This window comes from Orcinus orca, chromosome 2 (assembly GCF_937001465.1).
Source record: "Orcinus orca chromosome 2, mOrcOrc1.1, whole genome shotgun sequence".
In the NCBI taxonomy this organism is placed as follows: Eukaryota; Metazoa; Chordata; class Mammalia; order Artiodactyla; family Delphinidae; genus Orcinus; species Orcinus orca.
In genome coordinates, this window is record NC_064560.1 from 21,317,073 (window position 1) to 21,338,408 (window position 21,336).

The following is a 21,336-nucleotide window of genomic DNA, read 5'->3' on the forward strand; positions in this document are numbered from 1 at the left end:
CTAAGAAGATAGTGAACGAAGTTGCTTAGATGTGTATGCGTGCGTGCGTGCGTGCGTGCGTGCGTGCGTGTGTGTGTGTGTGTGTATAATTTTCTGTGGAGTCATCCTTGTCGCCTTAGTAGTAGCCCAGTCTGAAAAGAGTTTTTCCTCTGGAGGAAAATCTTCAGGTATGGACTACTGCAATATTTAAAGTTTAATCAAACTTGTCCCTTTGGGAACAAGTTTGGGAATGTGATGGAGATTGGGAGTGAAGTTGAGATGATTGCAAAGATGTATACCATGTGGCATTTTAATAGGAGCAGCAACATTTCCTGGGAAATATTAGTAGCCTAATATTATATCTTTACCTGTTGTACCAACCAGGATCATCTCAGGGACTTGGAATAAGAAAAGCTTGTTTCTCACTCATGTGTTATGTCTGCAGGTTAGCTGGGGACTCTGCTTATTATAATTAACTTGGGATTCAGGCTGATAGAGCTGCTGGGAGAGCGAAAGAACGCTCTGCTGTGTCTCACAATAGCAACCAGTTGGGCCAGCCTGGTAGTGACGAAGGCCACGTCCCCTTACAACTGATTGGTGGAATTACCATCCAAGTGGCCCCTCTCAATTGTATGCGGGCCAGGATTACAACCTTCACACATGCAGAGGCAGAATTATTTTATGGACAGGATGAATGGCTTTCACGTGGGAAGTATTTAAACTTTCTTCTTTCATTTCTGCATCTAACCATCTGTACATTGTTTCAACGTGTATTTATTTAATTACTACTATGTGCAGAGTACTGTGCTAAACACTAGGAGACAGAATAATGAACCCATTCTTGATTCCTAAGATTGGGGACATAGAGGAGGGAAAAAGTAGAGGATTCACAAGAGATTGGAGAAGTCCCTTAGTAAATTTCACTGATGTTGCAATTTTTAAATATTTCTATACTCTTGGTATATGTCATGTTTCCTGTCTTAATCTATACAGGATGCTGAAGATTTGTAAAGCCCATCAACAAGTGTTTTCTACTGTTTATATGCCATTACTCTGTCCGAGGTTTCAATGTTGAGAAAAGTTTGGGTCTATCTACTTTTCCAGCTACAGACATTGAAAGTCTGAGACCCACTAGGAATAACCAATGTATAAAAGATGATTAACTGGAGTACAAAAGATGATTAATTTTCACTTATTTTACTATTATTACTACTGTAATAGTAATAACATAGTAATAACAATAAGCTTATCATCAATAATTGTGTTGATTATTTTTCATACTTATCTTTAAGACTCATATAATTCCATGATGCTGTTATTGTTAGGAATAATTAACCACAACTAGAAATACATTGGAACCTGTGGGGGTTTTTTGACATGTTGCTTTCTAAGGAATGAAACATAAGACAAATTCCACTTGAAGAAGCCCTGATTTGGAGAACATGGCTTCACCAATCTAACCTAATCTACTATATCTTTCAAATCAGAGACATGAATTAATTATTTGATTAGCTTTGTTTCTTTTATCACTACTAACCTACCTTATTTGAATTTGGAAAAGTTAGGAATTTGTCTGTAGACTCATATGTTAAATAAAGGGCACAGCTAAGGTCTTAGAACATCTGATCAAAAGACTGAATTTTCCTCTCCCGTGAAGACTGGTATTTTTATCTGGTACCCTCAGTTTGTCTGCACAATTTTTTCCCCACAAATTGGTATTTAAACCTCAAAACCTTTAGCTAACTACATCTGTCATTGATATTTTATTGTTTAATTTTCTTTTTATGGAGCCAAATTACATCTCTCCCACATACAGCCGGCACTTTACATGTCTAATTTGTCGACATGTTCTATAATGATAATTTCATTGATTTAGAAAGTGACATTATGAACAACATATGTTCATTTTAGCAGTAGACCTTGTTATGGCAATCAATTATTTTTCCCCTCCAGAACTCAACTAGATTCCACATTTAGAGGCGACAAAGTAATTTAACCAGTTCGTGTTCTTATGATTATTTTGTTTAAAAAGAGAAAGAAGCCTACTGATGGGATGCTTTCCTAAAACAGTCAATTCTCACATTGTGGAGTTTGCAATGTGCATATATTATCACTGCATACCAGAGGCAGGCGAAAAGAAATCAAACAGCAAAGGCACTTAATAAAATAGAAAATGACATAGAAGAAATGTTTCACAAAAGTCCTTTAACTTTCTCCTATCTCTCCTATTCACCATGCAAACTTAAATCAAACGCTCTGTGAATTATCTGCTGGGAGTCCCCAGCGCAGCAGCCACTGTGCCAAGCACTGGGCTTCTCTGGGTGTTTTCAAGCCCCTGTGCTCCTGCTTGTATTTTCTTCTCTCTCCCTTTACTGAAACAAAAACATTCTTCTCATACTTCAGAATCCAACTCAAAGGTCACCTCTAGTCAGAGGCTCTCCCCATCCCCCTTCTCCCAGCCCATCAGCGTGACTCACGCCATCTCTACCTGTCCTTACTGGGTGGGACCGCCTCCTCCTCCCTCTGCTATAAGCAACCTGGGGAGGGAGGATCTGATTCATCTTTGTGTCCCTAGCAGCTCAGTGCCTGGCTTATTATAGTGCGCGACAAAAATGAATTGGATTAAACAGAAAATGCTTTCTATTTGACCAGGTTATTGTACACCATAAAGGAAACTTTAAGATGCCACCGTGTTTTTCTTTATTAAGCCATCAAGGGCAGGTGTTCTCTGTTGTTGATGGTGAGGATTTATAAAGCCAGCTAGGACTTTAGTTCAATATCAATACAAGGTGGAGTGGTTTGGAAACCATGTGGGGGATATTGGGAAGGAGGTACAAAAGTCTAATAATGTTAGGATAGGTGGCTGCATTAAAACAGTAGCTTAGGACAATGGAAGCAACTGAGTTAACTATTACAGGGACCTTATTTTGATCTGAAAGCAACTTTTAGGATTTATCTTATAGTGGGGGGAGAATCCCCTACAGCATCTACATGTACGATACTATGCAGTTATGATAGTCAACATAGCATTATTCTTAATGACAAAAGATTCAATTATGTTTTATACAGGATGCTTATAAAGGTAGGAAGCTAGGGAAATACTTTAGAGATGTATTTTCAAAAATAAACATTGGTGACTTCCCTGGCAGTCCAGTGGTTGAGACTTCGCCTTCCAATGCAGGGGGTGCGGGTTCAATCCCTGGTCAGGGAGCTAAGATCCCACATGCCTCGCGGCCAAAAAACCAAGAATATAAAACGTAATCGATATTGTAACAAATTCAATAAAGACTTTAAAAGTGGTCCACATTAAAAAAATCTTTTTAAAAAAACATTAATTCAGAAAATCTGTGTTCCACGTTCATGACCAAGATGGTGTAGACACATTTCTCTCCATTTCTCCTGCTAAGTACAGCCAAACACTAGGCCATTAAGTTTATGAAACAGACATAAGAAGAGTGACAGGTGGAGAAAGCCCAGCTAGGCACCTTGGAACCTGATCAACACTATGGCAGCAAGTCCCCTGGGTTTTCTTCATGCCTCAAATATCCCCAACTGGGAACTGTAGAAAGTGGCAACCCCAGAACTACAATGGGAGTAGACAAAAATTGTCAGAAGAAAAGTCTCTTCTCCAACTAAGAGACCAAGAAAGGCACCAACTAGTAAGACAAAATATATAGACAATGACCAGCCAAACAAAGTGGAAAAAAACTCCACAGTCCCACTCTCAGTCTTGGATGCCAATTCTGTACTTTCCTCTCTGAGGAATTATCATGTGTGGAGTACTGAAGTATACACTAGGCAACCGGAATATTGTATATCATTTAATGGTTATAACTTCCGCCAAGAGAGTCATCATCACATCCTGCATTTACCACATGGGGATGGTAAATGCTGCTCACAGAAGTTGTGTGATTGGCCCAAGGTGGGAAGCTCATAAGTGGAAGAAATGGAATCAGAGAACAGGTCTACCTGGCTCTATTCCCACACTTGTCCCATTTCAACACTCTGTCTTAATAGTGTATCCAAGGTGGGAACACAAATGACTGGAAATGAAATTTATTACAAGCAAGTTGGGATTTTCTCTGGCAGTCTAAGATGGACTACTAACAGCGGAGATACATTCCATAAGACGATAAAGAAGGAAATCTTTTTTTGTGTTTCACCCTTCAATCCTGTACTGCTGTAGACTATTTAATAGCTACTACATTTCACCCCAGGTGATGGAATCGATCACTTTGATTCAGTTTGTTTATCACCCCATCAAACAAGACAAGTACTCTATCCTCCTTTGATAGAAAGAATACCCTATATAAATGTAAGCACTTACCAATGTAGTTATTATTATTATTCTTGCTAGTGGCAGCTAATTAGAGTCACTTTTCAATTCATATCCAGAAGCAAAAAATTGATTTTTCAGTAATACAGAAAGAAATCCACCCTTAGGGAAATTACAGTCAATAACTGAGCTAAGAATTGAAATTCTGGTAAAAGCAAAAAGAAACCCAAGCATAATCCACAGAAGTTAGTGCTGAAATTGAACATGCTTCCAAAGCAGCGGAAAACAGGAGTTGAAAACTAGCTGTACTAATCAGGATTATATGTTTTAAGTAGAACTGCCATCTTGTACATTTTAGGATCAAATTAAAAATCATACTCCCGGGGCTTCCCTGGTGGCGCAGTGGTTGAGAGTCTGCCTGCCGATGAGGGGGACGCGGGTTCGTGCCCCGGTCCGGGAAGATCCCACATGCCGCGGAGCGGCTGGGCCCGTGGGCCATGGCCGCTGGGCCTGCGTGTCCAGAGCCTGTGCTCCGCAACGGGAGAGGCCACGGCAGTGAGAGGCCCGCGTACCACAAAGAAAAAAAAAAAAATCATACTCCCTTCAGAGCTTTCTGAATTTATATCAAAATCATTGTCACTTATAAATATCCCGACAGAATCAACCATTAAATCAACTCCATAGGGCCATTTGGAGCCATTTATACAGAAACTTATGGGCTAGAAACATCTACAGGAGGGAAGGATTTGAGAGAAAGATATGAACAATTAATATCTTTTCAGTATGAACATCACGCTGAAGAGTGTAAATCCGCATAATTAAGGTTGTAGTGTAACCTTGCACTTTTAAAGTACAAAGGAGTTAAACAATCCATGATTAAACGATAAATCCAACTTTTAGTTAAGGCAGTTGAGGCCTCTGGAGAGGTGAAATAACTCCCGCAAATTTGTACATCCTAGAAGAGATGGCCCTGGGGTTAAAAGCATGTCACCATTACTATCCAGACATTTTTATCTTTGTTTTTCATTTGTTTTCACTCAAAATAAAAGGGATAGAACTTATAGTGAAAATACACAGAGACGAGGTGATCTACCATGGTTGTAAAGTTCAAGGATGGGGCCTTCATTTTTCTGCAGTGCTAAGTCAGCCATCCTGGGGCTGAGCTTGGGACACAAATGGAAGGAATGCAGATTTTCATTTACTGAATATATCAATGTATTGATTCTACATTGCTTTAACAGATCGATAGGTGATGTTACTGGTCCTCTAAAAATCAAATATCGTGTTTGCTTTAAAAAGAAAAAAACAACCCTTAGTCTTCTCACTACCCTTCCAATGGTATTTAGAGCAACTATCCGACCAAGATGTGAAGAATACTGCCAATGAGATGTGAGTTTAAGTAATTATAATAAATCATTTTCAAATGTATTGGCTGTTGGTGGAACATGTGTTACTGCTTTTAATTTTCTCCTCCTTTAGAATTCTCTCTCTCTTCCTCCCAGAAAGACACACTGGTGGTGCTTCCCTGAGTTCTCTAAGCTCGATTCTGGTATCCTCCCTAATGTCATTAATTTTCTTTCCCAGGTTAGAAGTCAGGTTTTTTGCTTTTAAAAAAACGAGGGACTACATAAGATGTAGCAGTACTTTAGATGGCTTAAGTAAGCTTCAGAGAAACGGCTCACATTTCAAGGTAAGTGCTAATTGGTGAGTTGTTTGGAATTTCTGGAAGAATTTCCAGCAGCTCAAACATTATTCAAATAATAATTAACTAAGAGCTGAAGACACACTTGCACAAACGCTGTCTTTACCAGTCTCAGACCAATCCTCTCTCTTTTACTGGAGCTGTTTGAGTAGCCACTGAGAATTTCCTTTCCAGGATGCTGGGGGCATTGCTTAGAAAATCTTTTAGACCAAAATCTCTCTTATTTCAGCTTACCAAAAGTCAAGAAATATTTGACCTTTTTTTGAGACAGCGATACTCATTTTTATATACTCATCGTGGAATGCTTTCCATTGTAACAACTCTAAGAACAGCCATCCTGAGGAAAGCACAAACACAGGCCCATGGTCGCATAAAAAAAAAAAAAATTTAGGGAATGTTTAGTGCTTTCACAGTTGACGACAACTGGATCTAAGGTCCTATTCCTCACAGATACCATTGAATTAAAATTCAGAGAAAAGACAAAACCCATGAATATCATAGTGCATAAAGATTTATGAGGAAGGAATCAATTTTGCAGTTAACACTATAGCATTTCCTTTTAGAAGAATCGAAATCACATTAATATCAGGACCCACCATGGAGGAAGAGAATGATCATTTCCCGGTCAGAACAGGAAGTGCCTTGCTTCATTATCCCTTAGCTTGTCCAGTCCCAAAATCTCACTGCTGCCTTCACCTTGCCCAAGTCAAGATAATCAAGGTAGTTATTATAAAAAAATATGCTAAAGCTTGCTTCTGGACATAGAGTGAGCACTTTCGATTCACTCATACAAGTTATTCTTAATTTTTCTGGTCATCATTGGATGGCTGCTTGTCGTAAATCAGGTGTCATTCATGGTTCATACATAGCAGAATTTTTCCCCTTTGAAACTCGTTACACTGATGCCTTTTAAGCAATAGGCTACAAAATGCTATTCTTGAAAAAATAACATTTAATTAGAAAAACATTTCTGTTAAGAGAGCTGGGCTCTGAGTCAGAGTTGAGAGGAGAAAATAAAGGGCATTTCTTTGTTTTCAGTTTGTCAATTCAGGCTTTGAGAAAACCATGCCAATGTTTAATTTATTTTACGGAACAAGGTTATTGAAGCTATGCAAATTTTTATGAGCCTACAGGTATTTCCTACCCTTCAACTTCTTTCAAATATTTCTTACTATGCACCACTATTCAAAGGCTGGCAATAGTAATAAGAATATATGTTTATATGTCATTTTACTATTTTAAATGTTTCCCTAGGCTATGACTTGTTTAATCATTGAAACAGCCTGTTTAATGGGTGGGGTGGATTCCATTATCCTCACTATACATACGAGGATGCTCATTATTTCATTCATCAAACTCTGAACCTACAGCACGTGTTAAGAATAGGAGGAATGCTGCTCTTGGCTAAAACTGATGATGGTTAGTGACTCTGTAGAGAAAGCAAATATGTAGTGAGAAGTGGATATACTATTAGTTTATCTAGAGTGAATTTTGAGAAGGATACATCTGCCACTGCGGGGAAATGCAAATTCTTTACAGAAATTAAGATTTAATTCAAGAAAATATTCATTGTGTTCCACTTTCAAAGGACTATGCAAAGAAGGATCAGAAGGAGATACGGTATTGATAAACGGAGGAAGGTATGGAATGCTGATGTATTATTTTGTTCCAAAACTTCCACTTGGTAAACATTAATCAAACAGAACAAATAGTAGCTTTGAGTTCTACTGATTACTTTTCCTAAACAGACACTAAATATTTGATGGTTGGGTATAGACTGCTGTTAAATTCCAAGTGAGATTTCTGTGTAGATGAACAGCAGTAAAATGCATTAAGTATGGGTAAACAGATGATTAATATTTCAAGCTCGATCTACTTGGCTACTTTGAAAGATTGACCTCGCCCTACTTCCAAACCTCTGCCAAAACCCAGTGTTAGGCTTCTCTTTGCAAACGGTGCAGAAATAACTTTTCATCAAATGCAGTTGTATGTGACACTAAGGTCTTGAATTTAAAACAAGATATGCTTTTAAAAACTCATAAAAGGCAAATGTTTATAGTCTCTGAGCAGAAGTTGCAATCCGTGCAGGAGTGCTTTACCCACACTAAACTGACTAAAACATTACGTGTCTAACACGGCTTAATTATTATATTAATCTGTGTTACCAGGCAGAATATTTTTGTTTTACATCTGGCAGGGTTTTAAATGATAGTTTTAGAATTTGCATTCATTTTTTTTTTCTCCAACTGGCTTTCCTAGGTAGATTTCGGTTTACTTTACCGCGCATTTGATGCTGAATTCAGTTGCGGGAGGGGGTCACAAACTGATCTCAGGCAGGAACCCAATCAGGTTACCTGCAATGGTTGCCCACCAAGACTATTTGGGTCCAACAACAGCTAGCAGTCCATCAGTGGAGGCGCTGTGGCAAGGGGGAAGAGCTTGGGTTTCTGTGCCCCAGGTTCGAACCCAGACTCTGCTACCCACCACCTGTGTGAGCTTGGGCGGCTGTTGACCCCCTCCAAGGCCCTTCCCTCATCTCTATGCCAAGGACCATAGGTAACCCCAAGTGCAAGTGTGAGGATGAGAAATAGCATATACAGAGTGTCTTGTATGGTGCCTGGCTCATGGGAGGCTCTCAATAAATTATAACCAGTAAAAAAAGAAGGAAGACCACTTGAGTCCCGATCACATGACTGGACTCATGATTAACAAAGGTTACGTTAGATAAAGAAGTTTAGATAAACAGACCCCAGTGGTACTCTTAAGCTTCTCATGGTATCTCTGAATTCTCTATTTTTTGAACCAAGAACATCCACTCAACATTGACTACAGCTAGGATGATCTAATCCTTGGCATTGCCCCTTTCTTCTCAAAATCCTTGCACTCCAGATTCTGTGCCATTCCTTCTCCCTACATAGGGGAACAGGTGTAGGTGGAGACAAGAATTAGGGAAGGGATCTAGTAGCTAAGGAAGCTGTCCTATTGTTTATTAACAGCTTTATACCTGCGCTCTCATGTAATCATTTCTGGTATCATTTTGTGGGGTTTCCGAGAGATGGTGCTGGCAATGGGGACTCTCTCAAGACACTGGGTGTTGACGGCAGCTTCAAAAAAGCAAGGGGGAAGCAGACGAATTACTTGTGGGCAAGGAACATGCTATTGAAGATGGTAACAGTCCCTTGTATTTGCCTGGTATTCTATAATTAATATAATTATGTTTAAAAATTTGTTTATTACACTAAGTCTATGAGCTTCATAGAATTTTGATGATTCCTATTTATTAGGGCGTTTTTGCCACATGTCCTACTCAGCGGTAAACCAGAGTCCCAAGGGCCTCTGACTAGAAACCAGTACTTCCCATCTGACATTTCCTCCCCCCATTCATGAAAGGCAGCCTGACTGAATCCACTTGACTGTGTTAAATTGTATCCTTTTAGGACTGAACAAGATATCAAGAAATGATGAAATTCAGGCAGGTGAAAGGGCCAATAATAAGTCTGTAACCGGTGAGTAATTTGATGTCTATAGTGGGACTGAAAACAACCGCTTTTGTCCTTTTCAAATTAGGTTATGGATTGCTATAATCCCCACCATCCAAGCAGAATCAACAGCTAACATTTATTGAGCACTTACTACGTGCTGGGAGCTATGGTAACTATTTTACCTCTAACAATCCTTCAAATCGCCCTATGGGATAGGTACTGCTATAATTCCTCCTTTACAGATCAGATGAGGAACGGAGAGGGTAGGTCACATAGCCAGATAATAAGGTCAGGAAAGAAGCCCAGATAATCTGGATCTAGTGCTACCACGTAGTTCACAGCGTTGAAGGAAGCCCTTGACCACTGTCATACAACATACAAAAGCAATATCAAGTTTCCAGTAACTAATTATTCTGGAACAAAGTTGGGCTTCCTCAGAATCAATGAGAATGTTTAAATAATTATTTATCTTTGCTTCTTAAAATGTTTGGGCTGAAGAAGTCTGCGGAGTTGGTGCAGAAGGTGCTCAGGTTCACTGCCACGGGGTGACAAGTTCACTGCCATGTGCTTCCGGGAAGCCTGCTGGCCTGGCTCTTTCCCCAAGTGCGGGGAGGACACAGCAATAGGTACACAGGGCCTGGTGTTTGGTGGCCTAACCTCGGTTGGCTTCCTGGAAGAGACCCTCCTGTGACAGCTAGGTTTCAGCCCAACTTTTCAGCAGGAGTATGGCAAGCCCCCCATAAAGCAGTTTTTCCACTCAATGAATTGAGGCAGGGAAAACGAACCAAGGGTTTCCCTTGAGCAAGAACCGGTGAGTTCTGGCCTGACAACGTTAGCAGCCAGCAGCACCGGGCCTGCACTCTGGTGCTGTTTGCACATTTAACGCTATGTGCATCGTGCAGATGCAGTAAGGCAGGGCTGCCCCCGCTCCACTTCTGAGGGCCCTGCAAACACCACCAGCTGCACTGCAGGGCTTTTGATCTTGTTCCTATGCCCTTGGCCGGGCTGGATCTGAGTGGCGAACCTCACTCTGAGACCAGCCCAGCGAAAGAAGAGGGGGAATTGCCAACAGGAAAGAAGAAGAGCTGAGCAAACAGCTTAACGGGAATGTGACACTGACTAGCCCCACAGAAGGCAATGCGGTTTGATAGGGGTACGCCAAGCTTTTCCATCTCATGAGAATGATGGGTGAGCCATCCTAGACTCATGGGAAGTCACCAAAAGGGCAAGAGAGAAGACAGAATAGATGTGTCTCGGGTTCAAATTTCCTAGTGTTCTTTTGCTTCCTGTTAAGAACAACATAGAACCTACTTTCTCAAATATGGCTCTCAGGAGTGTTTATTTAAAACCTGAGAAATTTAAAGAAAATTGGATTGGTTTTGTTAGGCAAGAAATCATTTATAAGTGGCTTCTTTTCCCTTTGAGGGTTCATTTCCCATATTCTTGAGATAATAAAGATCTTATCTCCCTGTCTTTAATACCAACTATGATGTCATATAATTTAAACAAACCCACCTTGTCACTGGGGGAGAATAATCATAATTCACGAATTTGACAGTATAGCTTCACTAGGAAACAGGATTCTGCCATTATTTTCATTATTTATAATAATTTAGGAACCCTGAGGAGAGGTGCGGGTGAGGAAAGTTTTCCAAGCCAATTAATATCCACAAAGACACTAACAGAACCATATAAAATAGCATAGAATTCCCTTTGGAGAGGATTGGGGATGAATCTTGTGGATAGAACATACTTTGATGGATCAAATAGAGTATCATATCATTTCTGCCCTCGTCCCTCAAATGACCCTGATTCCTTTTTCTCTGCTTTTCTTTTTTTTTCCCACTTAAATTATCACATAAAATGGTGATTCGCTCTTTTTGCATTTTACTTCCTGTAGGTCAACACATGACTTAACAAGTAGTGAAAGCTCTTAATTTGGGAGGCATGAGCTTAACTATTTTATATATAAAATGGTTCATTCCCATGTGCATGAGAGGAGAGAACTAAATATAAATTTATTTTTCACATAATGGCCTGAAATTTTCTTTCATGAATAAAAGTAATGGCCTATAAAGTGGTTTAAAAAGGCATTCAAGAGGCTGTTTTGATTAGGTGCCTGTATTTGACTAAGATACATTATTTTCTTAATAAGTTTCATTGCCTTTGGCGACTCCTCTCTCAAAGGGAAGAAAAAAAACAGTAAATAAAGGTATATCCTGGCACACTAAAAAGAGTTCCAATGGCAGGACACAAATTATTTTATTACCACACCAACTGAGCCACTGATACTTCACAATTCATGAACAAATTTTCCATTACTACAGAGTCATGCTTTTATTGACGGTTATAAAATCACCATTTGTATCTTTTTTTTATCCTGCTGTGTTTCTATTTTATTGGAAGAGTCCTGTAACAGGTATAGCATCAGCCCAGATTACCAAGAAATCTATAAAATAGCTTCCTGCTACTACCTTTGGTGCAGATTGAAAGAATACATTATGATCCCACTGAGTCTCTGATAAAAACTGTGATTCACATGCCCGCATGATTTATCCTTATCTGTCAGACGTCCAGGCTTTATCTGCTCTATTAAATTGTGGGAGCATTTTGCTGGTATTGATCAGTTATGTTCAGCGTAATTAAAGCATCTGGGTCATGAGATTTAGGTACAAACTTTGGGTGTGGTAATAAAAACAAAAAAAGTAAAAAACGTTGCCGTGGATAGGACTACTCCAGCAACAGGTCATCTTTGCCCGTGCTTTGGTCGGCACTGACCACTTTGCTCTCTGATACTCAGATATGGTGCCCACCTGGTGTTCAAATGAAGACAGGGACAAGAGCATGGCAATAAACTGAAAGTAACACTAACTGACCCAATTAGTTAGTGTTACTAACACAACAGTAACCATAACAAGAAGGAATTGGTTTTTAAGTGATCAGTCTCAAAACTTTTACAAAGCGTAAGCGTAGATACTATGATGGAACTTTCACGAACCACTTGACCTTTTGAATAGTAGTAGAACATCATTGATCAAAATTGCTCTCGAGTGCCGCGGGTGACAGAATTTTTATCCATGATGATATCTGTGGGTCAGCTAGGAAAATCAGCTTGGTATATTCTTGTTTCCTTCCACATGATTTCTGTTGATGTTCAAGTAGAATTTTTCTAACTAATGGGGAAAAGTTTGTTTTTTAAAGTACAGAGCAAACTATATCTGAACTGTATCAACTCTTGCTGGTATCAAAAGAACAGGTCACATGGAAGAGAAGTAAGTAACCCTTTACCTCAGATGGGGACATTTCAGAAGGTCCTGCCAGAGGTTTAATCTTTCAGGGACACCATGGGGTAACTTTCTAATCATCTGTGGCTGATAAATGCAAATGACATACTAGTGTTATATCATTATTTCTATTGGCTGTGTGTACAGCTATTTATACTTCTCAGAGAGTTTTCAGACAACTCAGCTTGTCTTATCCTTATAGCAACTCCTTAAGACAAGCAGATGGATGAATTATTTCACTGCTAAGGAAAATGATGGTTTTGTAATGGAACCAAAATATAGTCCCAGGCCCCAAGTTTTCTACCAGAGTTTTTTGGCTAATGTGTTAGTTATGTTTGGTTTCAGAGAACAACATGACGGTGATTTATACCCGCTATCTGAACCCACAGTGTTACGTAACATAGATTAATAAAGGGAATGATGATTTAAGCCTTTTTGTTATAAATGTAGTAAGCAGTAGACATTGAAAAAGCTGCTTTCATAAAAGAATAGAAAATCACCTTTGTCTAAGAACATAATTTAGCAATTTGAAAGTAAAAGGAGGTTACTGAATACTGACCAAAGAGTTTTGATATATGTAAACTTATTTCTTATATGCAATTTGATCATCTAGCTTATGGGTTGGAGGCTAGAGGGTTGAAAATTCTATGGAGATGGTGTTTAACAAGGATTATTTTGTTCCAGTTACTGAAAAAGCAAAGGGCCTATTTTCTTTCCTTCATGGCTTTTGGTTAACTACCAATGTCCCGTTTTATATCATGTTTTTGTTCTTTAAAATGATTCATAAAATTCTTAAAATGTTAACTTACTTTCCTATCAACATCTTTAATGATTTTAGAGAGGCTTTATTTTTATTTCTGATAGCTCTTCAATTGGTTATGGCTTCTGGAATGTGAACTTTAAATTTCCTTCTTTTTATTATCTAGGTCTAATAATAATCTCTAAGCAAACAATTAAAAACACAGAAGAGCTATTTATAAAGTCACCCAGTGATGAATCTTTTATATGGTGGAAATAAAACCCCTTTGTAATATAAGCTATATTTTCAATAAGATAGAGTTTCTTATGTTTTATATGACTTTTTATATGTTTATGTTTGTATGGTGTGGGAATGAGAAAAGGATGAGCACATTGTAGGGCTAAGCCAACATAATTATTTGTCAATTAAAATATAAGCATGGCGATGCAAAAAAAAAAAAAGCATTTTAACATGCACTCTTTTATATTTTGGAGAAGTCATTTTCCCTATGATTAAAAGATATCGCTTATAAGAACTCATCAAAAATTCCCTGTCCTTCTAGCAGTGAAATGATTGTAATTCTGTCAGCATGTCGTAGGGGCACATATAACCTTCTTTTATTGTGTCAGCCTACAGGCATCCTTGATCTCAATTGGTGTGAATTTCATTTAATCGCGGAACTGCGGAACGATGCAAGGTAGATTCTGAGATTTTTTTTCCCTCTTAGTTCACACCTTTTTTTTCCTTTTGAAGCTGAATATGTCTAACTAGCAGGGCTCCCTAATTCTGATGGCTTGTCTCTAATTAGTTATCATTCAGCTACCATCTTGTTTTATATTTCAGGTCAATATTGGTCACTGTATTGCGTGCTTGCTTTGTTTTTCCAGATGGAAATTTCTCTTACCAGTGATAATTCTGATGATGTGGGTAATAACAAAGTAATTATAGACAAAATAATAGTGGTGTAAATGCAAAAAAAAAAAAATGAGCTTCAGAGAGTTGCTTCAATTTTAAAGGTTACTCTTGAAGGAAATTTCATATTTTCTAGTGGCCAAAAGATGTTTAATATTTTGGGAGGGGTTACATTTTTAATCACCATCTAAACACTGCCTGGAAGAAGAGTCCTGTATTGATCCCATTGCTCTGAAAGCATCTATGCCCTTATTTCCTTTTGGTGCTAGTTCGATTCATTCACAATGACTCATTCTGTTCTTGATTAAGTTGCTTAGGAATTCTGGCATCCCAAACTCCCAATCCCTATACACACTGCTATATTTAAAACAGATAACCAACAAGGACCTACTGTTAAAAAAAAAAAAAAAAGAATTCTGGCATCATTGGGTCTAAGAGGTAACCAAAAATGTGAAAGCAGAATTGCATGACATACCAGAATTTGAAGCAAGCTACCCAGAAACAGAAGTTCACCTGAATAGTTCATATATGGGCTTTAAAATCATTGAAGGGCAATTTGGGATTCTCTGCAGATCTCAAGATGGATAAAGATACTCTGTTGGCCGGCAGGCACACGACAGAGCCAAGTAGATGGCTTATTAGAAAGCATTTAACTTTTCATGGGTTTTCCCTTCTGTTTGGATTAGCCAGCCCACAAGTGTTTATTTAGCTTTTCTCTGTGTCAGGTACGTTTCTAGGTTCCAGGGATACAGTGATGAACAAAACAGAGTCATTGCCTGCAAGGGGCATATATTCTAGCCATTAAGAACAGATAATAGGCATGTAACAAACAAGTTAATTTCAGGAATAGACAGTATGAATAAGATAAAAAAGGTAAATGTATTATTTGGTTGACAGGAGGTGGGGCTGTTTGAGCAGGTTATGAAGGCCTTTTGAGGAGGGATCACTGGAGTTGGGACCGTAATGATAACTGGGGGGCACCATACAAAGATTTGGGGAACGAGTGTCATGAACACAAAGGAAAACAGGCAAAAAGACCTTTTCATCAAAACACACCGGAAGTGTTGTGTGGCGGAAGTGAGGTCGGTGTGACAATTATGCTGTAGGTGAGGCAAGGGGTGGTGGAAGGTGATGGCCAGGATTTGGCGGTCTTGTGGGTTTCAATAAGGGTTGTATATCACCCCAAGTATAATGGGAAGCAAAGAATTGAAAGCTTTAGAAATACTTTGTTGACAGAGCGACAATTCAAAGATGATTGCATTGATCCAGGTGAGAGATGCCGGTGGTTTGCACTAGGGTATAAGAGTGGAGAATGTTGAGCAGTGGTTGGATTGGAGAATATTTTGGAGAGGATTGGGGGTTTGAGGGAGAGAAAATAGAAGCCAGTGGTTGTCCCTTGGCCATGTTAATTTTGATATGCTCATTTGTATCGAGAAGAAGTTGCTAAGTACAAGTTGGATGAAAGAAGACAGAACTCAGTGGAGTGATCTCGGCTGTGGAGGTACATCATTGATACATGAATTGCATTTGAAACTGTGCAACTGGATGAGATCACACAGGAGGAGTGGGCAGAACGAGAGGAGGGCTGAGGACAGGGTCTGGTAAACCCTGATCTATGTATAGGTTTTGTAGAAAGAAGGATCCAGTAAAGGAGCTTAGGAAAAAAGGGCCTATGATATAGTAGGAAAATTAGGCAAATATATATTATGGAAGTCAAGACAATAAATAGTTAGAGAAAAAGAATTTAGTCCATCATGGCAAGTGCTACCGAAACATTAGGGAAGAATGATTCACTCTGAAAATTCCTGTATCTTGTGAGGATGCAAATCTTTCCTGATGGATTCACTTGGGTGATGACCTACAACGTAAGCCTGAGCTGATCTGCTATTGAAGGTGACGGATGCACTTTTCCTGTTCTGACAAATTCCAGTTCTTCATGTTTATATCCTACCAATCTCCAAGGAACTCCATCAAACTACAGAGACATGCTCAAATCTTTTGAGACAAGAGAAGTCCAAGGGAAAAAGATGCCCAAACTTTTTATGAATAGGGAAATAAAGGTCTGAAGAGCTGAGGATTGCTTGGGCTCCATACTCCCTTTGTGGCCCCTTCCTTGAAAATCCAGAGGTAAACATCCTCCCAGGAGGTAAACCAGTGGTAGAATATACACATTCGTCTTTCCCTCTATTCTCACGGTGCACACGGTTTGTCATTATAACTAACCCCCAGGAGTACAAGTTGGAGCAAAAGCTCCAGGTGGTCTCTGCTCAGAGAAGTTCAGGTGTGAAGTCAGGATACAGGTGGCAGAGGCTACACTGTGACTCAGAAAGGCAACCCTGGGACCAGGATATCACAACACCATGCATCTTTTTTTAAAGAAAAGAAACTCATGAGTCACACAATAAAAATATAAATTCTAGCGGGGAGGGGCAGAATAGGGGTAGGAGATTAAGAAATACAAGCTACTCTGTATAAAATAAATAAGCTACAAGGATATATTATACAGCACAGGGAATTTGGCCAATCTTTTATAATAACTATAAATGGAGTATAACCTTTAAAAATTGCAAATCACTGTTGTACACCTGAAACTTGCATAATATTGGACATCATCTAGACTGCAACAAAAATATATATAAATTCTATAATGTTACAGTTCCTGGACTATGTCATTTCTTGGTTTAACTTAGAGCAACTGTGTTGCAATGAATCCAAAATTTGCTCTCATGGCCAGTAGCAACTCACACAACTTGCTGTTTCTTAGGTGTCAATACAAAGCAGAGGTTCTCAATGAGGAGGTTTCAATATAAAGCAGGGGGCCTTTGGCAACATCTGGAGACAGAGGGAGTTTGGGCTGTCACACTGAGGGCTACAGCTGCAATTAGTGGGTCGAGGCCAGGGGTGCTGCTAACCATCTCACAGTCCACAGGACGGTCCCCCGCAGCAAAGAATTATCTGACCCAAAATGTCAATACTGTCGAGGTTGAGAAGCTCTCATATAAAGAAAACTCTAAAAAACCATAGTTAATTCTCAGCCTTAGACTTAATTTTCAAATGAATTGAGTATACCATCTTGTGAGTTCATTTTCCTGACTGTCCTACCATTATATAACAACATCAATGTCTCGGTTTTATGCCATTTGTCTCACTTTTGTGAAAAGAAAATGAGAAAGGTATTCCATTAGAAGAAGTACATAAAATGCCCATAGCTTTCTACTGATTCCGTTAATGCATTTTAGCATTTCTTGTGAAGTGTTCATGGTGCTGATATTGCAAATGAAACCCCTACTGCTCCTAAGACAAAATTTGACAAAAATGGAAAAAAAAAAATTCAGATTTTAGGCTCACTGGCTAGTAGGTAGCCAGTGTAATTGATTTTCAACCAGACAATTATTTCCTTAATCATATTATCAGATCAATACCATACTTCTGCTGGACTCTGTGATGCTTATAAGACAGTGGTACCCGTGCAGTATAAACTCAGTATATGCATCTTGAATCAGAGATGCTCAATAGTTAGGCTGTGCTTCCTGCTTCCCTGTAATTATTCCTACTTAGTGATATGAAATCCTGGCCTTAGCAAATTTTTGCCTGGGACACTAATTATCCCCAGACGATGAAGTCTCTTGCTTCAAATCCATTTCTTTACCCCACTTTATGATTGTAACAATGTCAACCTGCCTGAAGATTTTACTTTGAGAAATGCATTTTTCTTCCCACTGTTCTGTTTCAAAAATACTGTTCCTATGTTCCATATCCTAGAGAGGAAGACTGGTTTCGGTTTGCTATTTAAAGCATTCTTTTAGTGCCACAGGAGTTTGAGTCCTTGCAAAGTGGCAGGCGGGGTTCTGTGAGTTTTCCTAAGTGTATTATGGAATCTTGAGTCCAAACATCGTTATGGGGTTGAGGAATCCAACACAAAGTGAGGAGCCATAGGGGAGGGAACGGACAAAGCAAATATTCTGAGCTGTGTTACCCAAGCACCAAGCCAATCAGCTTCCCTTGGAAAGGCTGATCTGCCTTTTAGACCCCTGAGATTTGTAGGGAAAATGGAGGACATTCTAAGACATATCAAGCAATCACATTCCAAGGAGTACGAGATCACTAATTGATCTCAACTGATAGGAATTTTAAAAAAACCCAAAAAACCTTGAGTGCTTGATTTTTAAAATTTATTCTAATAGCTATTGTTTGATTCTTGATGGACGTAACTGAGACAATTGGTTTTCTTTGGACATAAGATATTTGGCCATATTCTTGCCCTTTCCCTATAAAATGATGATCAGATAGGACAAAAGGAAACAGCTCACCTCCCCTTCGATACAGGGGAGCTTGGATAATAAGCATTATTTTTAAAATTGAGTATCTCAGAGGCCTTTCCACGTTCTCCTCATCAAGATCCCCCATTATTGTTGGTGAGGCAGTTACTTCTTATTCCCTAACTTTTCATGGAAAAGAAGTAGCAGTCTTTAAACATAGGAATTTTTCTAGCTTCAAAACTGGAGACAAGAGTTAAAAGCGAGGAGGGATCAAAAATAACAAAAACAGAATTGAGGGAAAAGAATGCTAAGAAATTAGGAGGAGATTTGGAAGAGGAGCAGAGGAAACTAGAGATTTCTTTTCAAAAGAGTCCCCACACTCTGGGCCTATATTCCTTCTGAATGTTAATTACAGTCTTTACCTTGGCATTTTGCTCTCATATCAGGGAAGCTATTACTGGCCTAATTCAAATTCATAGCAGCCATTAACAATGAACAAACAGATACATTATTTTAATTCCATTTGCTGCTTCCTTTCTGCTGATGTATTGACCCATGAAGCTTTGACTGGATGTCCTGTAATTGGCATTCGGCAAAGGTTGTTACCATCATCATCCTTTTCACATACGAGTATTTATTAAGCATATATTGCATATATAATACCTTGCAAGGGCAGGCAGCTTAAAGACCACAGGCCAGAAATAGCCTTTGCCTTTATAGAGTTTATGTAATGATGACTTCATTTTTTAGAGAAAAATTTAGCCTGTGTGTGTGTGTGTGTGTGTGTGTGTGTGTGTGTGTGTGTGTGTGTGTGTAAGGGTCAAGGTGAGTGCCAATAAGCTAATAGGACTATTATTTCTTAGCTTAAATATAATGTTCAACCATTCTCAGTATATTATTTCAATCATATATGTTTGACATTATTCTTGGCTCAATAATGCCATTTATATCAGACTCCAAGGCAAGATCTCACAATGAGATAGAGTTAATAAAAAGAGAGGAAAACAAGAGAAATAGCTCTAAAATGGAATAATCTATAGCCCTTTTCCTATGATTTCCTTTTCTTTCTTGAGTCAATGACTTTTCTCATCACGAGGCTCTACAGTAAATATTCTTGTCTCTCCAAGAATATTGGAGAGACACACACTGACATAGATTTTGTTCTTTTCCTTTGGAGGTATTTTATATGTGCCAAGTCATTTGTTTGCATTTCCTTCTACAGGTTCATTTAATGTCATTGTCTTGTGTCCCAAGACATCAACCCTTACATACATGAATTAGTTTGGCTAGAAACAGTGCCCAAATCCCTCAGCACCATGATCATCCCATGAGCTGTGGGCAAGTCCTTTACCTTCCTGGGCCTCAATCTCCTCATCTGTAAAACAAGATGATGGGATTCTAGCCTGACTTCTAGTTCTGAGATTTTATTCATATAGTTATTTAAAACATATGCACATTATGCCAACCAAAAATTGGCACTTGCCATCGGCCTCTACAAGGATGAGGTCACAAGCCACTGCAGTCGCTGACCTTCAACACACCCTAAAAGGAGTTCAGGGCGGAAATCAGGAATCAGGCCCTATGTGCTCTGGGAAAACTGGCAGAACAAGCCTTCAGGTATTTTCAGGAGAAGATTTTAGGAGCTCAAATTCTTGCATTTTCTTATATCTAGAAAAGCACCAAGATAATTAACGGAGACATCTGCTCTTTGTGACTGGCAACAACCTTCCTGTGACTAGCAGTAACCTTCTGCCACAATGTGTGCTTGACTGCTTGTACCCCCTCCATAAAATCACATATATACTGACTTCCCCCTCACCTCTTCGGAGCAATTCCTCAGAGCTGTCTGAGAAGCTGTCTCCCGGGCTATAGTCCTCATTTTGCCCCAGATACAACTTAACTCACAACTCTCACATTGTGCATTTTTTTGTTTCAGTCTACAATTATAGTACCTAAACATGATCCTGTGTTTCTCAGCTTGTGGACTGAAGCAGTGCTATGGAATATTGTGCAACAGGAAAATTTTTATTTAACAATTGATGTTTCCTCTTTTATGCCTTTTGATTTTGCTTCCTGCCTCAAATACTCAGTGTTGTCATGACTTCTTTCCCACAAATCAGCTCCAAAAGCATAAAATGTGGAATCCTACCTATTTCTCTGTTTGTGTGTGTGTATTTAAGTTCATAAGATCCATGTTCCTGAAGTTCTCTCTGTAAAGGGTCTAGCAAAATACATATTTAGAGGCTTAGTAATAGTTGATTTAAACTAATAATCTAAAACTTACTAAAATCAATCTATAAAGTCTGAATTGTACCATGCCTGCTAATAGAAGGAAATTATTGTAAAGGAGGTCACTTGTTCAACTCTCTACACAATGCACGAATCTCACGTACACTACCACTGACAGATGGTTAACTGGTCTGCTTCTGCTTCAACAGTGACCAATCGCTCACAGATTCTTATAGTTAGTCATTTATACTGTTGACCAGCTCTGATGGGGATTGTTTTCTTTACATGAACCAAAACTCTGTCTTCCTGTACTTTACCCAATTTTTCTAATTTTTCCTCTAGATTAATAAGGAATGCATCTAACATTATCACCATTGAAGTATTTAATGATAACTATCATTTCTCCATTATCTGATATTAACTTCATTTGACTGACCAATACTTCCTACCTTAAATAAAGGAAAGAAATCTATT

The 21,336-nt window shown here is 38.9% G+C and overlaps 1 protein-coding gene across 1 annotated transcript in view; it reads right to left on the reverse strand.

Annotated features, from left to right (window-relative positions):
• CELF2 (CUGBP Elav-like family member 2) overlaps window positions 1-21,336 on the reverse strand; it is an 830,917-nt gene that overhangs the window by 585,568 nt on the left and 224,013 nt on the right. The window lies entirely within an intron of this gene.